Genomic DNA, 6906 nt, shown 5'->3' with positions numbered 1-6906 from the left:
TGGATATTTCCTCAGGTCAAATATTGGCATACAATTGGCTTATTGAAAATTGCTGTGTTTGCATCGTATTTTTACTATTCGTTGTGATCCTTTAGGAACTCCATTTCATATTAAATCTCAACCCATTCATGTGCACATTAATGAATCGTCGAATGCCCATAGCAATTAGATCAGGTTAGTCAGTATCATTCAACTCTATTTACTAAGCATTTTAACGAATATGGAATGTCAAATTTAAAGCACTGCGCTCAGATGACCCATTAAAAATATGGCTAATCGATTGCATTTTTATTCCTTCAATCTACAGATGACAGATACGCAATTCAAACCGACTCGATTTTTATCGGTTCTTTTTTCCTCATAGTTCGCCTCAGAATCCAAACGAGGCACAATTCGTGACGCAGCCTAACCTAACCGACAGACTATTCACACGTCGAGAATTCGAAATGCGGCAAATATTAGATCGGCAATCGAGGAATTTGACCTGTCCTTTTCTAAGGTCAGAGATTGGTGGATTGATCCTTTTCTAAGGTTGGAGATTGGTGGATTGATCCTTTTCTATGAAAGCAGATGGAAGACGAACAGAACCGTAGTGTACTATACGTCGATGGTTCACTATTTAAAGGGAGTGACATCTATTCAGTTGAAATATTAGTTTCAAGTTTTTGAGGCTAGTTAATTGACGATGAAATTGTTAGATGGCTTTAAATCTGCCATTCCACATTCGTTAAAATGCTTAGTGAATAGAGTTGAATGATACTGACTAACCTGAACTAATTGCTATGGGCATTCGACAATTCATTAATATGCACATGAATCGGTTAAGATTCAATATGAAATGGAGTTCTTAAAGGATCACAACGAATAGTAAAAATACGATGCACACACAGCAATTTTGAATAAACGTGAATTTGCCAGTTGTATGTCACCTCAGGTTATGTTTAACTGAATAGAATGTGCAGAGTAAAATTTTATATAATTAATTCTTTCGAATGAGAAGTATGTAGTAACACATTTGATTAGAACAATTCTGATTAAACAAAAATTAAAGAAATTCAAGTGAAATAATATTGTTATACATTATAATTGATACGACAATTTGTTTCTAATCCTAATGATTATTTTAGTTGTAACTCTCTTTTTACAATATTTTTCAATAGATTATTTTGTGCCAGAATAATAAGATTTAAATTGAATTAAGCGTCAGTGACATTTAATTTATTCAGTGCACATCAGGCGGTGGTCACTCACAATGGCGAGAGTGTCTGAACATACTTTGATCCCGTCAGGAGTATAGGCCAGATGGCGCAGCGAATGCGCTCCCCGCACCTAACTTCGCTAGTCTTAGTTAAAAATTTCCAAAACGGCCAGCAGTAACCACGGTAACTGTTCGTTGTTGTTATTTTCACCGGCAACATACATCGAAAAATCATTTCACAATATTCTTTCTTCATAAAAACACATCTTTTTATAGAAAACAATGCCCAACCAACTAGAAATGCACATATAACTATTTTTATAATTATTTATGTATTTCTACTTGTTTTTATATTGTTTAGTGCAATTTATTTAGTTTTTTAAATTGTATTATCTGAATAGTATCTGGGCATTATCGCGTTTATCTGAACGGTCATCTATTATCTTATCTTAGGGATATGAGTATACGCTAGGTGGCTCCAATATCGACTTTGTTGCGACACATCTAAAGCATTGAGTGACCACCGCCTGGTGCACATGCTAATCGCTGCAGGGAGTCCACGTGTTAGAAACGAACTCTGCATTTTTCTCATATCCATTTGCATCACAAATATCCAAATGTTTAGAAATTCAATACCCGCATTTTTGTTAAAGGCAATTTCTATAAAATGAATTCAGAGTGATAGTTTTTGTCAATTTAAGATTGATATCAGGTAAATTTGAAGTTTCATATAACCCACAGATTGTAACATGTTCATTTTTTACTTTCAGTGATAACGAGAATTTATAAACGAAATTAAAAAAAAAATTTAGTTTTTTATTTGTAAAATATATACATAAATTTTCAACATTCAGATGTGTGATGCGAATATATGAAAAACAATGTTCAAAAAAATATTAAAATGCCTGAAAATCAATAGTCTATAAATAAAAGTGGACTGTGGGTATTGCAGGATGCCCCGACCACGTTTTAAACAATACAACGCACGAAGGCTTAGATTCTTTGCCAATGATCTTAAATCTATCATTGTAAAAGTTTACAACTAATTTTCAATTTACACTGTAAGAATCAACGAGCTTAGATAGTTTTGAGTTTTCCGAAACAATCTTCCGAGCTTTACTGAATCATTTAAAATGAAGGTGGGTATCACTATTTCCAGCAGTTCACAGATTTCTTCAAATGTTTGATCCTTTAAAGTCCTACTTTTTATCTATAGACAAACCACCAAAGGTTTTGCAATCTTTCTTTGAGAGTCACTTTGGAGACTGTTACTTATGGACAGTGCACTCGCTAATAGCTATGTTTCATCTGCACATAGAAACCATCGGGAGGGAAAGGAATTCACTGTTAGAAGTAACCGCCATTTTAGAGAAATGCAGAAAGTCATTACAAGATAGAATCTCGCAAAAATGCTTGCCTATGTCTGTTCGACGATTGCTAAAAAAAGCTACGGAAGATGGTTTTGAAAATGAAGCAGAAACTGCAGAAGGCGAAATTTTTAACATGTGCGTGGTATGCTTCGAGTATTTAGAATCTTGGTTAAAACCTTTTGAAGAATTTAAGTGCTTTGGATGGATGAATTGTAAAGTTGTTCCAGAGTGAGACCAAGTTTCAGTCACACTTGAGTATTTACAGAAAAGGGTTTTATGCTCGACGAAGAAAAGCTCTTCCATCAGTTTTGTAACTGTTAAACGCATGTCAAATATCTATAGCAGGCAGAAGCAAATGTTGAAAAGCTAACTGGTGAGCTGTGGAGTAAATATTTTAAGAAATTTTCATGCACCTATGTTTTCTCAAGATTGCTCAAAATAGCGGAATTCTTCTTTGTAATTCCTCCACATAACGGAAATGTTGAACGCGTTTTTTCATTAATAAATAGTCAATGGACTAAAGAACGAAATCGATTAGAGATACAAGCCGCTAAAGACTTACTCCAAACTGCTTTTAATTTCAAGCACATGAATTGTAAAGAGTTTTACTCGTTTGGGCTTAAAAATGAAACTCTCTTATCAGAAGTAGGAAAATCTGCTAAGTATGGCGTAAAATAGTACAGTAAAATAATTTCCTTTATGTTAACAAGAAAATAATGTTACATATATGGTTTCTTCCGAATTTAGTAAAGTGACTAAACAGACAATGTACTATTAGAATTAGAATGCATGAGAGTTCAAAAATATAAAATGTGAAGCATTGATAAAATGTAATAAAACAGTTTATTTAAAACAAATTCTTGAAAATTCTCTTCTTTATACAATATTTGTATTCTAATATGCCCTACTCTGTCCTACTTTGTCCTCATTTTTCAAAGCTTTTTGTCCCACATTTCAAAAATCAATTATGGTCACCCTAGTCAGGTACCTGCGAGCTTGGGCAGACCATGCCTTTTTTCAGGGGTCCTTTGTTGGAAAATCGGAAAAACTAATGCAGGATTAAGTTAAATACTGCAACTCCAATTGTTAAAATTAAAAAAGTCTCTTGCCAACTGCTTTCCTTCTTTTGAGCCGCCCCATAAATATTCCATAGAACAATGTAAATAATAAATTAGCATAAAAACCATTAAATCATTTTCTTATTTAAATAAAAGAAAAGTTTTTAAGGTAGACAGTCAAATGTTTTGATAAAAGTGGATTTTTTAGAAAAAAAAGATCAATCTTCAACAAAAAAGATTATTTTCAAAAAAAATTATCAATTTAACACAAGATTTTCAGCTAAAAAGTGAAACTATCAACAAAGAAGAAGAAATTTCTACCCCAAAAGATAAATTTTCTAAAAAATAGTTGAACTTTGGAACAAAAAGTTCAACTTTTAACAAAGGAGTTGCACAGAAAGAAAAAAATGTCATCTTTACAGCGATTTCAGAGTAAATTTTACATGTTACAACTCTATTTAATCTTGTTTTGTTTCAATGTCATAGAATTCAACTGTATCTACTTGAAAAATAACTGCAACAAAAAGTACTTCTGTTCTTTCATTTTTAGGTTTCCTTTTTACCCAAAAAGAGTAGTTTTTAACAAAATACATGAACTTTCTACCCAACAGTACAATTTTTAACTTATACAGTATACAGGATACAGTTTCAATTGGAAATGGTACATATAGTTGAATTTTCAGACAAGAAATCTATTAAAAAAATTATATTAAAAAAAAAAAAACAATTTTCAACCAAGAAGATGAATTTTCAACAAAGAGTATCAAAGATTCTATTAAAAAATAAAAATTTGTAACTTTTTGAATACACAGGATACAGTTAGAACCAAACATGGAATTGTTAAATTTTTTGATTACATAAAGAATAATTTTAACAATAAAAATAGATTTGCAACAAAGCTTTTTAATATTTAACAAACAAAAAAAATTATCGGGCCAAGAAGATTAATTTTCTACAAAACAGTAGAATTTTCACATTAAAGATTAATTAAAACTGAAACGTATAAATTCTCAATAAAAAATTTGAACTTTCAAGTAAAAAACATCAATTTTTTTTCAAAAAATGGAAATGTATAATTGCCAGTTTAAAAGATTAATTTTAAACCAAATATGAAAGGAATTTTAATAAAAATAGTTACATTTTCAACCAAGGAGATAAAGCTTCAAGAAAAAAATAAGAATTTTTAATAAGATTCTCAATCAAAAAGAACCATCAACAAAGAAGGACCATTTCTTACCCAGAATAGATTAATGTTTAACCAAATAGTTAACTTGTAAGTTTATAAGATCAATTTTGTACCAAAAAAAAAGTTTTTCCAACAAATTACATACACCCTTACCCACATAGTTTAATTTATAAATTAAAAAAATAAATTTTTAGGTAAAAATGAAACTCTTCAAGTTTTATTTTTAAAAACTAATTTTTCATATAAATGCATTATTTTTAATAAAAAAACGTATCTTCTACAAAAAGTTGCATTTTCTACTATATAGTTGTTTTGCGAAACAAATTTTTGAATTTTTAAACAAATATGGAATAGGTACATTTTTATTTGGAAAATATAATTTTTTATTTTAAAAATATATTTTTTTAATAAAAAAGACTACGCTTTTACAAAAAAGTTGAATTTTCTACAACATAGTTGACTTTCCAATCAAATTGTCCAAATAGCTATATTTACATTATTTTTTTACCCCAAAAAAGGAAATTTTTAATAAAGGTGTTCAATTTTCTACAAAACAGTTGAATTCCCAGGACAAACTTTCTATACAAAATAGTGTCATTTTTAACTCGATAATATGAAGTTTCAACAAAAAGTGAGTTTTCAATAAAATAGTTAAATTTTAACTTAAAACGTTTAGTTTTTAACTTCAAAAATAAAATTTCAAGAAAATACATGCATTTTTAATCAAATAGTTGAATTTGTAATGGAGGAGATTAATTTTCTACCAAAAAAGATCAATTTTCGACAAACTACATAAATTTTGAATTAAGCAGTTCAGGAATGGAGCAGGTAATAAAACAGGTATAAAAATAATTATTGAATAATGACTAATTACCTATAAATATATTAATTGTGTTTTCACTGCAGTTCCAGCTCTCCATTCTCTGCATATAGGAGCACGAATACGACCCTGCTCCTGCCATGTGTTCTTCAATGAATTTCAGGAGTGAATATCAGAGCTGAAAAATAAAGATTTAGTTTTAAATTAATAAATACAATTCAAGTTGATCCTAAATCGATTAATCCGAGAATTAACAGTGATTACTGGAATAATTATAATGTACTTCAGACTAACATTAACCTCAAAAAGATTGAATTAAATGTCTTAAATCTCACATAACATATGGAAAATATTAACATCACAATTACGTATTTAAAACAGGTACTTACAGAATAAGATATTTTCCATTAATTCTCAATAAATGCACTCACTTTACACGGAAATCTTGAGTAAAAACATTTTCTTAACAGAAAGCACCAAGAGTTCTACGAATTCTATATGCTAGCAAACCAGCGATACCCTTTAATTTTTCACGCGCATGATTGACGCGCAAAAATCAAGGAATTGATCACATGCAATGGTCTATCTGTTCCTTCGTGGATGGTTGAAATGAGTGAAAACAATATGTGCGGATTCACCATGCTGAAAAGAATACCTTAGTTATCCCTGATGGTGAGCCTGATGTTCTTATAAAAGTCAGACTGGCGATAAAATAAGAGTCTTTTTAACCATGTCAAAAAAAATTTCGAAGGACCGTTCGACCATGTAGAAAGACTTTCTGGCTCTCTAAATTTTGACCATACAACTTTGACCATCCATTTTTCTCCGTGATGAAAATTGATTAAATTTAGCAAAATAATTTTTTTTTAAGTTACAAAAAAATTGTGCAGGGACGTCCGTTACACAGAAAATCGCCGATCCTCCAATGTACACCGTAATCGGTGTTCAATTGAGTTGCAACAAATTTGAGCCACACAGGTTCATTCGGAGAATCTAGGGGAAAAGCATCATTTAGACACTGTTTTTTCTCATCCAGTGCAACGTGAAGTGTCGTCTACAAACTGTAAGTCACCTATCAATATCATTTTGTCGGTCGTTATTTGAGTGAAACAGATGTTAATAAGCAGTCAAGTTATAATAATAATTACCTAACTTTTTATTTCCTCTCATTTACCAGCGACTAAATAGTCTTGGAATAAAAATAGTACTTGGCGTGATGTAATATCCAAATGTTAGGTTAGTCAAAACCTACTATATGGCATTCAAACCACCAA

General features: G+C 30.6%; 1 long non-coding RNA gene across 1 annotated transcript in view; it reads right to left on the bottom strand.

The window, feature by feature from the left end:
* LOC117172424 overlaps positions 1-6073 on the bottom strand; it is a 9683-nt gene extending 3610 nt beyond the window's left edge. The window contains exons 1-2 of the long non-coding RNA XR_004467023.1: positions 6022-6073; positions 5687-5810 (exon numbers count right to left, since the gene is read on the bottom strand). This is a non-coding gene — a long non-coding RNA (uncharacterized LOC117172424). The remainder of the gene's footprint in view (positions 1-5686; positions 5811-6021) is intronic.
* Positions 6074-6906: the final 833 nt, after the last annotated feature.

Source organism: Belonocnema kinseyi, chromosome 5 (genome assembly GCF_010883055.1).
Source record: "Belonocnema kinseyi isolate 2016_QV_RU_SX_M_011 chromosome 5, B_treatae_v1, whole genome shotgun sequence".
NCBI lineage: Eukaryota > Metazoa > Arthropoda > Insecta > Hymenoptera > Cynipidae > Belonocnema > Belonocnema kinseyi.
This window is presented reverse-complemented; position numbering and strand designations above follow the sequence as displayed.